Raw genomic sequence first — 17566 nt, forward strand, 5'->3', positions numbered from 1 at the left:
CAGGTAATTCCTGTTTTACTCATCGTACATTGATATTTACACACCTAAATTAGATTTGCATTACTGATACATTGGAGTGAAATATTGCAGGTCGAGCTGCAAGAAACAAAAAGGCAAAGTCAAGAGCAGAACGCGGAACTGACTGCACAGTTGCAGGCCCAGTAGGTCGTGTTCGAGGCCGCGCAGAAGCAGATGGCGGAGATGATGGTGATCATGCAAAGTCTTGGGCAAGCATCCGGTGTACCTGTGCAGTTTTCAGCTCCTCCACCTCCTACTCCTGCAGCTACTCCTGTAAGTATGAAAGTTCACTTTTCGCTTGTGCTTTGCATGTATGTCGGCCTTCGTGCCGTTGTGGATGTCGACGTTCGTGCCATTGTGGATGTCGGCGTTCGTGCCGTTGTGGATGTCGGCGTTCGTGCCGTTGTTTCTTGCAGGTTTTGGAAACCTTCCCGTGTAGGGGAGGTGCTGCCAAAATTTTCAATTGAGTCTAATCTTTTTGTATTCCTAGATTACTAGATGCAATCTCTAAGTTCCAAAACTATTTTCCTGGATTACTCACACATGCAATCTCTGCTCCTTTGTGCAGCCTCCGTTCGCGGGTTCCAATCAATTTGGTAGTGCGTCACCGGGTGATCCCGCCTTTCCTTCACCACCGTCTCATAGGCTACCTTGATGAGGACTAGTGCTAGGTGATGTGGTTGGACTTTATTATAATATTTGTGGTTTATGGTTCTGTGGGGGTATTAACCCCTATACCCTTATGGCTAAGCTTGGGCCGGCCCGGATCAGGGGGTTCGGTCCACTAGAAGACGACGTGTGGCCCGGTCAATCTGTTTGGAGTCCCACGCAAGAGTCAAAGCAGATTTGTAGATCAAGCAAGATTCTGGTCGGTTAGAATAGGAATCCTTATTCGGCCACCTATGGCAATTGTAACTGGCTAGGATTAGTTTCTAGATCTGTAACCCTATCCCCCGGACTATATAAGGCGAGTAGGGACCCCCTCTAAAAAACATCTCTCATTGACATATAGCAATACAATCAGACGCAGGACGTAGGTATTACGCCTTCTTGGCGGCCGAACCTGGATAAAACCTCATGTCTGTCTTGCGTCATCATCTTGTTTGTGGCTTGCGCATCTGTCTGCCGACAATCTACTACCTTGGGCATACCCCTAGGTAGACTACCGACCATATTTCGTCGATAGGTTCTGACTTGTGCTTGGATTTCACGAACTTGTCATAATAAACATGTGAATGATGATGAACATGTGACTTGTCATCGTAATATATTATGATTTGTGGTTCACAATTATGGTTGTGATATATTGTGAGAAAATGGGTTTTGTGTGATATATATATGTGATGGTTGATATATATGTATATATATGAAATGCTTGTGTCGATGGAATGCAAAAAACAAAAAAAAATTTAAATTTCTGCCTCTTTGCCGAGGGCAATGACCAAGGCCCTCGGCAAAGAAGGGTCCTTTGCCGAGGGCCGTCCCATTGCCCTCGGCAAAGATTTTTTTTTAAAAAAATAAAATTTCTGCAACATTTCTTTGTCGAGGGCCATGGTTAGAGGCCCTTGGCAAAAACTTTTTTTAAAAAAAATAAAATTTCTTTGCCGAGGGCTTGCGTGGAAGCCCTCGGCAAAGATTTTTCAAAAAAAAAGGGATAATTCTTTGCCGAGGGCTGTCCCATTGCCCTCGGCAAAGATTTTTTGGAAAAATTCTGCACATTTCTTTGCCGAGGGCCATGGTTGGAGGCTCTCGGCAAAGATTTTTTTTAAAAAAGAATAATTCTTTGCCGAGGGCCCCTGGATACGGCCCTCGGCAAAGACTCCATCCTAGGCGCCGGCGCCGTGACGGCTGTTTTTCTTTGCCGAGTGCCGCTCCAGCCCTCGGCAAAGACCCTCTTCGCCAACTCAAAATTCCCCAAGAGCTCTTTGCCGAGGGCCGCCCTCGGCAAAGCCTTTGCCGATGGTTAATGGGCCTTTGCCGAGGGCCTCAGGCCCTCGGCAAAGAGGCCGTCTCCAGTAGTGAGTATCTATGTCTTGCTTCAGTTTGAGAAACCCCTTGGGGTGGAATTGAGTTGTGGGGTGTTGTTGCATATGAGCTTTTTCCTTGAGTCTCTGCACCAATGTTTAAAGTATCTTTCTTGTTCAGCAGCTGCTATATGTTCACGCATTCGACCTTGTAAAACATGAATCAGAAAAATAACTCAACTATTTATGGAATCCAATTTTTGCAGCTAACAAGGATACGATGATAACACAATCCACATATAAATATGATGTCAGCGACATAATCAGTCATATATCAGGTAATATTTATGAAAAGAAATTGTATACTCTGCATGTTTTGTGTTACTTATAGGAAGACAAGGCAAAATGTAGATGATCTGGACAATTGTCACGACAATGCAGAGGCGCTGAAGCCAGGCAGATGGTTGAATCCATTGAGTGCCCAGCACAATCACAGACACCCTACAAAGAAAATCTCAGAAAACAAAACCAAAACTACTACTCCTGTCCCAAAATAATCATTTTTAGTTACACCTAGGGTTGTCCACTGTTTGTTTCAGCTGTTCACTTCCACATACCAGCAACAACCACACCAATCATGACACCTACAAAGCCTACAAAGACAGCGGCTAGAAAAGAAGAATCAAGCACAATCTGCATGTTCTTGTTGTTGACTTTAGGCTTCACTGTAGGCATGTTCTTGTTATCGACTTCAGGCTTCACTGCTGGCATCACCTCAACATGTAGCATCTTTATTTTCCAAACCTCTGCTACAACACTATCCAATGTTTGCTTCACCAGTTCTAATCTTCCTTCAAATCGGCGCAACAAACACTAGCTGCATCCTTCACTGACTGCACCCTCCGTTTCTCTGCTTCCAAGGCCATATACTCCTTCACAGAGCGGATATATGGGCAGGTACTATCATCATCCTGCAATCGAAACAAAGGGCATAAATCAGAGATGAATCAACACACAGCGAGCACAACAATATAAAAATCATAACCTTGATGTTGTACGGGCACTTGAGGTACCACTCGCCCTTTGTCGCCGGTTGCTTGCTCTAGATGCGGACCAAAGCAACATGGCAAAAGGGGCACTCCCTTCTACCGCTGGCCGTCGAGCTCGAGCCACTGGAAGTTGCCTTCATGGTGCTGCGACTCCACTTCCTGGCCATGGCTTCAAAGGTGGGCGCCGCCATCGAACCGAGCCTCAAGAGCAACAGATGCCGTAGATCTCAGGTGGCCGTGCCGAACTGCTCCGCCGCGGGCTGCGACGTCGGCTTAGGCGGGGGGGGGGGGGGGGGTGGATGCTGGCTAGATTTTAGGGTTAGGGTTCTTGGAGGAGGGGAACGAAGAAGGATGAGCGTGGGTGGATAACGGAGTCAGACGGGAGACGAAGACCGAGAGGGCCATGGCGGCTTCTAACGCTAACAGGCAGGGGCATCGATGTCCATACAAAAGTCACGTATGCCTTCCTCGACCTAACAGTGGGCCCGAGCTGTTCACATACGTAAAAATGGCAAGCACCAGCAACACCCAGAATTATAATGGCATGTTTCATAATACCCGAACTGTAATGGCATTTCTCCAATTTCGAAGAATTGTAATGGCTTCGATGAAAAAAAACCCTTTTTTTTAGAGGAGGAGGGGAGCGGCCAAATATTTTTGCAGACTGCAGAACCTGTGGCTGGTGTTTGCCGGAGGATTTTTGGGCGACGTGGATCGCTCCTGTCCACGGAGATGCATTTCGGGGAGACGTGGATCGCCGTGGGATTTCCGGGTGACGTGGCCGCAAGGAGACGCCGGAGGCAAACATAGGTTTGGAGAGGTTAATTAATTGGTAGCCACATGGATCGTCCAATGTAGATACATACTCTCCTGCAGAACAAACAAGTAGACAGACAGATAATTAATTAATTAATTCAACTTCTACCATACAAAGTGCAAAGACTTATGCGGTTTATTTTGGCAGTATATATGGTTTAATTTGTGTTGCCTATTACCTAAGTCGTCGCGTTTTACTTAGCATTAGGCTGATTTGTAGTGCATACAGATAATATTCCCCGGCCCATTTGACTGATGCAGGATTCCTGGGCAGGATATTTGTTTAATCTGGAGATAACGTGATTCCATGATAGTGCCTGCTCGATTGATTGATTGTTAATTAATTTAACTAGTATCCGTTGTGGTGGGCTATATCCAACATAGATAGATTTATTATTATAGGACACTGATCAGAGTCGCTGAAGATCACCCATACCACGCTCCTTGTTTAGTACAGCTTCAGAAAATTATATGTGTAATGATGCACTGTACTATACAGCGCAGTGCAGAGGAGGGAGATCCAGCCGCTCCGGCACCGTACGCAATGCAGAGACTTTTGGGATGCTATTACGTTTAGGTTTGACGGACCGTGCGACAAGGGTGTTGTTTATGCATGTCAGGATATGCCATGTTCGCTTGTTGGTTTCAACCAGCCCAAACCAGCCAACCAACAGTATTTTCTTCTCACAACAAACCAGCACCAGCCAGCCCAAACCAGTCCAGAAACCATCCAGCGAACAGGCCGTTAATCACATCCTGATGAGTGATGATGACCGCACTATTATTGATGAAACAACTCTGGCGTATGGCGATGATTATTCTTCCGTGGAGAGCAACCGGTGTGCTTTCAATATTGAATAGCAGAGACAACGCCAAGTTTAACATGTGGCTTATTTCAATCAGTTTCTGTAATCTGTATGTGCCCTCGGCATGTATTTGTCTGTAGCTGCGCGCGGCGACGTGGATGGTTGGATGGACCGGCAGGAACGTGGCCCGACAACTCTTACAAGTTCTAGACGATGAGTGACCTATCTTATCTACTTCTGAATCATTTGTAACTGCTCGTCTCAAATGAAAGCAACAGACAGAACTTTATATGAGTTTTGCATAGCATATGCTGTATTGCCAGATGTAAGCTGCCTAGTTGAAGCTCGATATATAGATAGATCAAAGGATCAGGATTGCCAGATCATTCGTCTTGTCGTGAAAAGTTGAGTGATGCACACGATTCCTTGGTGCTTGTTTAATCTGGAGATAACATGGTTCCACATGATATGATGAGCTAACTAATATAACGACCGATCTCTTTATTAAATTTGGATTTTCTAGTCGGCACTAGATAGATTAATTGATTAGCTTAAGTATATCCGTGGTGGTGGGTGGGGGGGTGGGGGGGGGGGGGGGGGGGGGGGCACTATATCTACCAGTGTGTTGTATATTCCAACTAAATATACTGCTGAAATGGCTCGACAAGCAAAACCAGGGTCCTTTGATATATGTTCCCCCAGTGAGTCATCAAGATATTCGCCCCGTTCGGCTTACCCCGTATTCGACTTAGCTTGTTTAGCTTCTTTTTCAGCCGGAACAACGTTTTTCTCCCACAACAATTTAGCCAGAACAGTGTTTTTTAGCCAAAATTCTGTCAGCCGAACGGGGCCTATGGCAAACCCTGCGCAGCATCAAGGTACATAGATATAGATAATTAATATTGTTTGATAATTGCTATGATCAGAATAGTATAACGTGCATGATTATCACAATCTCGTTTATCTGTCCATGCGATTGAAGGAATATATCTGCGGTCTAGATTAAACTGGTTGACACTACTACACAAAACTTGTCCGAGGCGTTTTCAAAATAGCCTCCAAGGTGGTTGGGCCGGCTGCCCGCCTCGGTTATTCGTGGCAGGGCAGACGGCCCAGCAACCGCCTCGGTTAATGCTTAACCGAGAAGAGCAATGTAAAGGAACCGCCTTGGTTAATGCTTATTAACCGAGGCGGTTACCCTAACGCAACCACCTTAGTTAATGCATTAATGGTAGGCCTAAAATAACCGCCTCGGTTAATCAAACTTAACCGAGGTGGGCATTTTACTAAGCCCGCCTCGATAAATACATTTTCGGAGGTGGGCACCCTATAAGGCCCACCTCCAAAAATAGTGGCCCAGCTCACAGGCCCATATCTATCCTTATATCGGCCTCATATATAAGCAGGAGTTAGGGTTCCCAGCCACGCCTCTTCCCACTCCCCTCCAGACTCCCAGCCGCTCACCATCCCGCCGCCCCTCTCCGCGCCCCTCCCTTCCCAACTCCTAGCCGCTCCTCTCCGCGCCCCTTCCCCCTGAGCATGGGTGCTCTCTCACTCTCTCTCTCTCTCTCTTAGAGGTGGCGTTCGCGTCTAGATCCGGCGAGGGGCCGAAGGGACCTCTCCGGCGGCGTGCCACAATCTCGCTCCTCGGCGGTGGAGGCCACGTCCAGATCCGACGGTGGCGGCGCGCCAGCAGTCCGACGGCCACGGCCTTCTTCGGCGGCCACAACCTCGAGCAGGGGCTCCATGGCCTTCTCCGGCAGCCACGGCCTTCTTCGGTGGCCACGGCCTCGAGCAGGGGCGCCATGACCTTCTCCGGCGACCACGTCCTCGAGCAGCAGACGGGGCCTCCTACCCCGGCCCGGTCCTGACGGCGGCGGGTACTCCTATGGATCATGTCCGTGCACCATTTCCGCCATTGCTGGATCTGGTCGAGATCTGCGCCTCATTTTCCATGGATCTGCGCATCTGCTTCGCTGTCGAAATGCTGCTGCCTTCTAGCCCTAGTTTAGTTCCACCAAAATCCAAATTATGTCCCGTCATATTAAACTTACGGTATATGTATGGAGTATTAAACGTTGATAAAATCAAAAACTAATTGTACAGTTTGGTTGTACTTTCCGAAACGAATATTTTAAACCTAATTGTCAATGATTGAATAATTATTATAAATACAAACGAAATGATACGGTGCACTCCAGTATCTACCGTGAATCGAGCGGCGCCGACTTCGGCGGACTAAACGCGGCCCTAGAAGCAAAACTCTAGCTAGTAGGCATGAAGGCATGGATGGACCTTTACCAGCTAGGACGCTGACGGATGGCTCCTTGGACCTTGGATCTTGGTGGATCCGCTCGCGTGTCTTTAAATTCGACCGAATCCGTTTCTTTTATTATTCAGAATAGTGTTTTTTTCTCACAAATTCTTATAACATTCCTTTAAATCATCTAAATTCTTTTAAAATTCCTCCCAACGAAGAGGGCCGGATGACAAACGGTTCCATGATAAGATGCCGTAATAAACAGCCAATCACACATTTCCCTTTGGATTTTTTTTTCTAATGCCGACAAATAGGCTAACGATGGTGACAAGTAGCCATATCCATCAACCATCATATTGCGTTTTGTTTGTTTCAACCATACAGAAGACATATCGTTGTATAGAAACAGAACAAAGATCACTACTACATATAGGCTCTGTAATGGCGGCTCATGGGTATTTGTAGGGATGGTTTGATCAGCCGCTCCTATTAAATCGTAACTACAAATCGTCGATTTGTAATATATTTGTAGGGGCGACTGTAGTACCAGCGGCCCGTATAATACCTATTTATAGGGGCGGTTCAGTTTAGAATCGCCTCTACAGTATATTTTTTCATAAAAAAAATTCAAATTTACAATTCAAATTCGACCAGAGCATGCATATATAATTCAAATCTGACCAGAACATATATAATTCAAATCTGACCACAAGCACAAGGGTATTGTATAAACTACAATTACAAGTCCAATTCACAAGAATATATACAATTCATCATTAAATAGACATAATTCACAATTCTAATTCGTTCCACTTCTCCCTTGGTGGATATGGCGCTCAACGTAGGTGTCCCACAAGGTAAGACCAATGTTAAAATCCATACACATTGTTATCAACGTCCTAGAGCTAGCATTTCAGTCTCACGAAGGTGTTGGTGCTGAGGATTTCTACCTAAGTCAGAATCTCGGTCATGGTAGGTGCCTTTGACGTGTACAATCTGGTCCAATATAAAGTTGCAAAGATCGCCGACGAGCTCTAAGAGTTGGTCATCCTTGTATGGGTCTTTTTGCATTTGTTTCTCTTCTTTCCACTACAAGAGAACAAGTTTCGGTTTAGTATTTCATACCATGTGCGAAGTTTTTATACTACGGGTGAAGAGGTTCAAACTTACCCTTAAGGGGTGTCTCCTATAGGCACCGATGTTACTCATCATAGAACATACATAGTATCCACAATGTACACTCACAGGCTTCTGCTTAGGGCACTGTGTGTTTTGCATATGGAAATGTTAAGTAATGCTTTTGAAAGCCATATAATGGAGTACTAAAGTAAGTTACACTTATCGCACATAGTGTTTTTATAGTCAGCCTTTCCTTCCTTACTGAATCATGCCTTCCGTGATGTTTATTGACATAGAACATAAATGCCCTGTTCGAATTATTTTAGCAAATACAACTTGTTAGTATCCAAAAGTGAACATTACAAGTATGTATACAAACATATAAACTAATGAGGATTGTCGATATGTATATGTCTTGAGAATCGATATGAAGTCTTTGTATGTCACCGGGTCCCTATATATTGAATCAAAGACCCATGCCATGCTCCTCCCGACATCGACGCCTATATAAATTCAATGGTTGCTGCATGAATTTAATCATAGAACTAGATAAGCTCTTTTGCATCGAATAAAATATATCGAAGAAAGCTATAAGTATAGAGTTAAACTTACTCAAAGTTGTATGGTAGCCATATAGTAGAGTGATGTTGGAGATTTTTAAAAGCCAGGGCAATGTATGCCGAAACCTTAAGGGACTCGTGCCTTAGTTTCTTCGCACGGATGTCCTCTTTCTCTCGAAGGGTCTTTCCAGCAGCTAGCTCTTGATCATCCGATTTCCAGTCTAGGGTAATTAAAATTTGTTTGTGCTATAGCTTGAGAGTCTATATACCCGGCTTTCACACTTGGCATTTGTTTTACAATGTGCACTTGCATTCTACAAATCACGGCGTGGGTTAGTTACAACAAAATTCAAAGATTACATTCATATCATATTGGGAGGACAAGGACTTACAGGCACCACATGCGAATTAGATTCATTTCCATTGCTCCGAGGTGAAAGCATGTCTGTATGTCATTGAAGTCAAAAATAATTTTCCCGGTTGGGCTTCCAAATGTGCCGGTGGGGAAGCATGCTTGTACGAGGTCTATGCTCGTTAGGAGAACACACAAGTACCAATCATGGAACCTTCTCATTCCAAGTGGTAGGCACTGGATGTCCTGGTTTGGTAGGAAGGGCTTGCCTCTTTCGTATGTTTTCGGGCAATCCTTTGATCATTTGATGGCATCAACATTTGGATACTGCTTTGCTGTTTGATAGAGTTTGCTAGTGACGGCCTCCTCAGAAGCCCGTGATGGGACTTTTTAACTTGGTTCTCAGGCTTGAACTGGTCATGGGAATACCACTTGTGCACCGACGAGACGTCTTTCATCGGAACATAAATTGGTCTTATGGTGATTGGATGTTTCTTTCGAAGTTCCCATTCAGGCATGTCCTCATCTTCTTGTGCATCACCTTCTTCAGGAGGCACTCGTTGTTCATGTATCGGCTAGGCTTGTTGAGAAGACTGTGGCATCTCATCATGCACTTACTCGGTACGAGCTGGAGAAGGTTGTGGCTTATCAGGCACATGCTCGCTAGGAGGCGGGAAAGAATGTGGCATCTCAGGAATGTGGTGGTCACGAGAGGGTAGAAATATCTCCCCGTCCTCAACAACTCGCTCCAAATTTGAAAGAGGGAGAGGCGACGAAGAAACTGTCAATATAATGTCCCGTTTGTGCCAGAGGATGAACTGCCCCATTACGTCTCCGAGTAACACCAGCCCCTCGGGAGTTGCATAGTCTATCCTCCACTACATGAACTCGGGCTTCACGGTATGCACCTCGACCTAGTGTAGTCCGACGGTATCTTATTATTGTGGTGTAAGCCACCGGGAGGATGTGCCACACCCGTTGCCACCTCCGTCACAATGTTCTGTCGGTCGTTGAGAAACACCAAGGTGCAACTAGTTGGAGAGGTTAATTAGTTGGTAGCCACATGGATCGTCCAACGTAGATACATACACTCCTACAGAACAAACAAGTAGACAGATAGATAATTAATTAATTAATTAAATCAACTTCTACCATACAAAGTGCAAAGACTTATGCGGTTTATTTTGGCAGTATATATGGTTTAATTTGTGTGGCCTATTACCTAAGTCGTCGCGTTTTACTTAGCATTCGGCTGATTTGTAGTGCATATAGATAATATTCCCCGGCCCATTGACTGATGCAGGATTCCTGGGTAGGATATTTGTTTAATCTGGAGATAACGTGATTCCAGTATATGATGCGCTAACTAACGACGACCAATCCCTTTGGATTTTCTATTCTAGTGGGCGCTCGATTGATTGATTGATTGTTAATTAATTTAACTATTATCCGTTGTGGTGGGCTATATCCAACATAGATAGATTTATTATTATAGGACACTGATCAGAGTCGCTGAAGATCACCCATACCACGCTCCTTGTTTAGTACAGCTTCAGAAAATTATATGTGTAATGATGCACTGTACTATACAGCGCAGTGCAGAGGAGGGAGATCCAGCCGCTCCGGCACCGTACGCAATGCAGAGACTTTTGAGATGCTATTACGTTTAGGTTTGACGGACCGTGCGACAAGGGTGTTGTTTATGCATGTCAGGATATGCAAAGAATACTCTCCACCCTTAATCACATCCTAATGAGTGACGATGACCGCACTATTATTGATGAAACAACTCTGGCGTATGGCGATGATTCTTCCGTGGAGAGCAACCGGTGTGCTTTCAATATTGAATAGCAGAGACAACGCCAAGTTTAATTTGTTGTGCCGTCCATTGGTCCTTAGCTCATGGGATGGGTACATGTGGCTTATTTCAATCAGTTTCTGTAATCTATCTGTGCCCTCGGCATGCATTTGTCTGTAGCTGCGCGCGGCGACGTGGATGGTTGGATGGACCGGCAGGAACGTGGCCCGACGACTCTTACAAGTTCTAGACGATGAGTGACCTATCTTATCTACTTCTGAATCATTTGTAACTGCTCGTCTCAAATGAAAGCAACAGACAGAACTTTATATGAGTTTTGCATAGCATATGCTGTATTGCCAGATGTAAGCTGCCTAGTTGAAGCTCGATATATAGATAGATCAAAGGATCAGGATTGCCAGATCATTCGTCTTGTCGTGAAAAGTTGAGTGATGCACACGATTCCTTGGTGCTTGTTTAATCTGGAGATAACATGGTTCCACATGATATGATGAGCTAACTAATATAACGAGCCGCCCCTACAAATGGAACAACAGAGGCGGCTGGTGATACGAGCCGCCCCTACAAATGGGGTCTGATTTGTAGGGGCGGCTCAATCACCAGCCGCCCCTGGAGTTTCTATTTGTAGGGACGGCTGCTGATTAAGCCGCCCCTACAAATGCCCACGTATATATAGCTCGGATTTGTAGGGGCGGCTCAATCACCAGCCGCCCCTACAAATGACCCACATATAAAAACGCTGCAGAACATTCTTCCTCCTCGGGTCACTCACTCCAACCCGTGAAAGAAAGGTGGGGAGGTCTTGGGCACCTCCCAAAAATTGCTCTACTAAGGGGGAAGGTTTTGGTCTCAAATTCTTTGGTGGAGAGGTTGTAGAAGGTAAGAAAATGCTATTCCATACTTTTTTTTTGAAGTTTTAATGGTTGGTTAGTGAGTAATTAGAGTTTTGTTTTTCTTTCTCTTCTATGGTGCTTGAGATACTTATGAAGCAAATTAGACCCAAGTTTTAAATGTACTAGGGTAAATTAAGGAGGGGAACAAGATCATACTCTTATTTGGTCATGTTTCTTGATTTTAGTAAACAATTAGTTAGTTTTATGGATGTTTCATGTGCATATGGATCTAGATCTAGGGTTTGGTTTTTTTATTAATTTCGTTTTTATAAATTTATGTTTGATGAAATTGGACTAGGGTTTGTATGAAAGATATTGGGTAAAGTATAATTATTGCTAATTGTTGTCTTTGAAATTATTTATTGTAATCAATAAATATGTATTTTAATTATTTATGAATAAATGATCCATTAATTAATTTTCCTCTACCATGGTGTGTTTATATGCTTCATGTAATTATATTAGATTTATATTCATATATATCTGAAGTATATATAATTATTCTCAAGTAATTATTACTTTGATTCATTTTTATATATATCTGAATAAGTACTCCTTTAATGTTTGTTTTGTTGTTGTTGTAAAAGATGGAGTACACGAACTCTTGAATGTATGGTTCGTTAAGGTTCAAGGCAGGTTTCCATGAAGAGGTGGATAAATTTATTGAAGCCGCAAAGAAGCATGCAACAATATTGAAAGAGAATAAGGATACAATTATTTGCCCCTATAAAGATTGCAAGAACCGTATGGCATGGACAGATGTGACTATCATCAGATCACATTTGATTATGCGAGGATTTGTTGAGGACTACACAATGTTGATTCATAATGGTGAAACCGTTATTGTTAACGATGAGGATGAGGAGTAATACGACGACGAAACCATAGAATCCCTGTCTCAATATTCAGCAGAGCTTAATGCACGAATGAATTTCGAGTTTGGTATTGAACAAGGTGGTGATGCTGGTGGTTGGGATGGTAACGACGAAGGTGGTGCCAATAATGATGGTGGAGCACGTGTCGGGGATGAAGATGATTTGGAGGACATGATTTGATCCCTTGGACCAGATATTTTACTAAATAACCCGAAAGGTCTAGAAAATTTGGAAAGGGTGACAAAAGCATCGAAGGAGACTGTGTATGGTGTTGAAAAGGACTGTTCGATACATTGGACATTGCTACGTTTCATGCTTGAGCTGCTCATCCTGAAGGCTAAGTACGGTTGGTCAGACTGTAGTTTCAATGATCTATTGCATCTTCTGTCATACCAAGCGAAGAACATCATAAGTCCATTGACAATGGGGGTTGAAAAAATTCATACATGCCCCAACCACTGTATACTTTTTTGTGGCGAAACGTTCAAGTCACTGGATAAATGTCTCTGGTGTGGGGCTAGCCGGTACAAGAATAATGACCTTTACGGTGGGGAAGAACCCTCCACGGGGAAAAAGAGGAATAAGAAGGGTACAAAAAAGGTAGTACAAGAATCTCAGCCTCCAGAGGACACTCCATTAGGCAACGATGCAAAGCAGAGAAGAATTCCTACCCTGGTAATGTGGTACCTGCCAGTGACCGACCGCTTGAGACGTATCTTCCTAAACCCTAAAGAAGTCGCACTCATGACATGGTAGGATGATGAGCGCAAGGTGGATGATGATAAGATTGCAAACACGGCTGATTGTAGTCAGTGGCAAAGGTTTGATGAGAAGCACAAAGAATTCAGCGATGACCCAAGAAATGTACGGTTTAGCTTGAGCACCGATGGAATGAATCCCTTCAATGAGAGGATGAGCGACCACAGCACATGGCCATTGATCTTGACCATATACAACATCCCAACATGGTTGTGTTAGAAGAGAAAGTACCTTCTCCTCACTATTCTTATTTCTGGCTTAAACAACCAGGCATTGATATAGACGTGTTCCTCGAGCCCTTGATGCAAGAAATGGAGAGGCTATGGAGGAATGGGGAGCAGATGTACGATGCGTTCCGAAAGGAGGACTTCATATGTAGAGCAATAATATTTGTTACTACCAATGATTACCCCGCGCTGTTTGCTTTGTCTGGACAGATCAAAGGGAAGACGGGATGCTTGGTTTGCTTGGATGGTACTACATGGGTGTACCTGGATGCATCCAAGAAGATAGTTTACCTAAGGAATCGACGCTTCTTAATCGACGCCCCCGAGATTGAACCCCCTCCGGAGAGACGTCATAACGGAGAACACGTGTACAGAATGGTGAAAAACATACGCGTCGTCTATGGAAAGAAGAATCCAGATGGGATGAACAGAGATAGAAGCACATCTCCTGTCGAAGGCGTACCTTTCAAGAAACAATCGATCTTCTTTCAATATCTGCCTTATTGGACAGACTTAGGGGCCCCTCATGCCACTGATGCTATGCACGTGTAGAAGAATGTCTTTGAGAGTCTCCTTGCTACCTTGATGGACACAGGCAAGTCAAAGGATGGTCTAAAAGCACGGAAAGACATGGTGCAGCTAAACGTGATGCTACAGCTTCACCCGGTACCTAAGGCTAATGGAAAATACACTCTGCCCGCGGCGTGCTTCAACCTAACACCAGACGAGAAGAGAGCTATATGCACTTTCCAGAGGGGGATCAAAGTCCCGACTGGGTTTTCAGCACATGTGAAGAAGCTAGTGTCGATGAAGGACTTGTCAATAACACACTGCAAGGCTCACAATTGCCATATGATGCTGACAGTGTTTCTACCTATTGCAATCAGGGCTATAAAGCCAGAGTTCTTGAAAATGGCCATCACCCATGTAACAACCCAAAAATCCACACACAAAAAATCCCAACTACAAAATTTTTTCTTCGAAACCCTTGAGTGATGATGTGGCATGTAGGAAAACCCCTAGCCTTGCACTAACTAAACCTACATGACTTGCACAAGTATCTCACCTCATCACCTTGAATTTATTTTACCACATAGCATACATCAAGTTGCATTATATTCAACATGGTGATTTGGATTTTATTGGATTATGTATTGAGTAATAAAAGCCACCAAATATTTAATTCTATAATAAATAATTATATTAACATGGAACCAATATCCCAAACATATACCATGACCAACACTTTTCACCATGGAACATTATACCATGGGTGCAACATGCTACTTGATTTATATACACATGCGTGAAGCATAAAACAAAAATGGAAAAAGGAAAAGAAAAATAGAAAAGGAGAAAAGGGAGGAGCTAGCCTCGCAGCCCAAGCAACCAAGTCGGCCCAGCCTGCCTTCTACCACCAACCAGCCCAGCTCGCCCTCCTGGCTTCGCTGGCCCGCGCACACAGCCCATAGGCCAAGCCAGCACAGGCCTTCCTTCCCTTGCCGGGCCGATCAGTGGAGAAGGTCCAGCTCACCCCTAGACCCCGTGTGCTCCAGCTGCTGGCCCAGCTCGCCCTCTAGGCCTTGCTGGCCTGCTAGCGCTCGTGGCCTCACACGCGTGGCCTGGCAAGCCCGACGACATCACTTCCTCCCCGCGCTGGCTAATGGGTGGGACACACTCGTCATCCCCCTCCTTGGTCCCCTCCTCTGCATCTAGAAAACAGAGCACAGGTGCCATGGGGGAAGATCCGATGCCGCCTCAGCCCCTCTCTACCATCCGTACCCCCACAACTGACTGCGAGGCCCTATTGGATGGGTGCCACGCAGGCACCGGCTGCCCGACAGGGTCACGCACAGTGTGTGACCGCTGCCACACGCGCCTGCCAAGGCCATGGCCGAGCGGTGACCCTGTCGCCTCCCTGTCCCCCACCTTTTTGGATGAAGGAGCACGAAATCAGTTTCGCCAATGCACCCGTGGCTGCGTCGCGACCTCATAGCCCTAGCCTCGATGTGATCACAGCCCTCCGCGTGCCCCTTGGCCATCCCTAGCTGCTCGTTGCATGCCATGGTCGAGCTTTGGCTATAAAAGCCCCGGCCCCGGTTGCCTTAGCGCGTTCCCATGCCCCGCCACCACCTTGTGGCCATCCACTGCACACCCAAGCCAAGAGAGAGAGGGGATAGAGGAAGAAGAAGGAGCGCCGAAGCCGTCCGATATCGCCGGTGTCGCCGTAGCGGAGGACGTCGCCCCGATCCACCACGTCGACGCTGCTGCTCGGCACTACATGGCATCGTCTCGACACAGCCATGACCCACCACTACACCGCCATCCTTTCGCCTTCGACACCGAAGGTGAGTCCACGCACCGCCCTCTACTCACTGTCACCATGTGCACCATGGCTGCCGACGTGATCTCCCTACCTGGGAGGCCCAACGTCCAACCTTTTGCCGCCTCGGAGCACGGCACACTCATGCACACATCCGTGACCACACCTACCACCTTGCCAAGCCCCGAAGGACCAGGCACACCGGAGCCATGTACGCGCATCGAGCACGCTCGCCATGGCCAGAGCACAACCATGGCGGAGCCGTTCTGTCCGATACGAACCAGTAGAGGTTAGATGGATCGACTTGCCTTGATCTTGGGAAGACGAAGAACACCTAGACTGCCCCGCCGGTGCCCCATAGCACTCCTGCATTCCTCGCCGTCGTCACCATGCCGCTACAGACGCCGTAGTGCCCCTACCGGCCACATGGGGACCCAAAGCCCTGCCTTGAGCCCTTGGATGCCCTCGCCGTGCCCCCACGGATCCGTAGAGACCTTTATCCGCCCAGCCAAGCCACCAGGGACCCCACACACGACCTCACCACTGACGAGAGCTTTGCTCCGGTAGAACGCCGGTGGTGGAGAAACGGGGGGGGGGGGGGAACCTCTTGTCACCACGTGCACCGAGTGCATGGTGCACCGCACGACCTGTGCCCGCATGGACATGGTCCACTGTAGACCTGCCCGTAGTGCATGGACCAGCGCTCCTGAGCCACCGTGGGCCGTGCCTATGAACCAAAGCCTGTTAGAGGCCCACTGGGAGCCCAACTATGCCATGTGGCATCCTTCGTAGCAAGACACGTGTCCGGACCCGGGCCGGCCCAACCCGGCCCAAATCCAGCCCTGTCTAGGCCCACCAAAGCCCAATCGAGACCCAATCCGGTTGACCATTGATCGGTCAGCGTTGACTGTTGACCGGGCCCACAAGTCAGCGACATAGACCCGCTGGACCCACTTGTCAGAGGATGAAACAGCCGTGACGATGTCAGGATGACGTCAGCTACTGACGTCAGCAACTCTGGCCCCACCTGTCAGTGACTGTGATCCAATGACTGTTGACTTGCCCGTTGACTTGACATTGACTTTGACCGGACCCACATGTCTGCGACACAGAGACTCTGGGCTCACATGTCAGGAGGTGACGTCATGCTGATGTCGTGATGACGTCAGCGGGACCCACCTATCAGCCGTGGTTTAGCTTTGATGATGTCATGCTGACATCAGCATGTCACGTGAACCAGTCATAGTGTGACACGTGTCAGCCCTGAATTAATCAGCCTTAATTATTTTCAAAGATTATTTAAACTTCGGAAATTCATAACTAATTCATACAACATCAGAAAAATATGAAACTAGGACCAAAATTCATCTAAAATCGAGCTTTACGCAATGAACCCATGTTTGAGTGCATTTGGCTCTTTTGAATTTTCATTGCTTCTTTGTGCTATTCTATAGATGTCGCTAACGCGACTATAATTTGATCGTATGCAGACTCAGAGGAGAACCAGACGGACGAGGACCGAGAGTACCATGAGGAGTGCGGAGACGACTACACTGAAGGTGCCACATCCTACCCAATCTCGTAGCACCTATTACGCATGGCTAATATAGAACTGCTATTGCTTTACTTTACTGTTATAATCATACTGTGATAGGACTTGCATGGTAGTATGCTTACTTGATGGCCTTTACCTTGATACAACCTTACCCCTGCATACCCTGCTATT

The sequence above is a fragment of the Miscanthus floridulus genome, chromosome 9 (genome assembly GCF_019320115.1).
Source record: "Miscanthus floridulus cultivar M001 chromosome 9, ASM1932011v1, whole genome shotgun sequence".
In the NCBI taxonomy this organism is placed as follows: Eukaryota; Viridiplantae; Streptophyta; class Magnoliopsida; order Poales; family Poaceae; genus Miscanthus; species Miscanthus floridulus.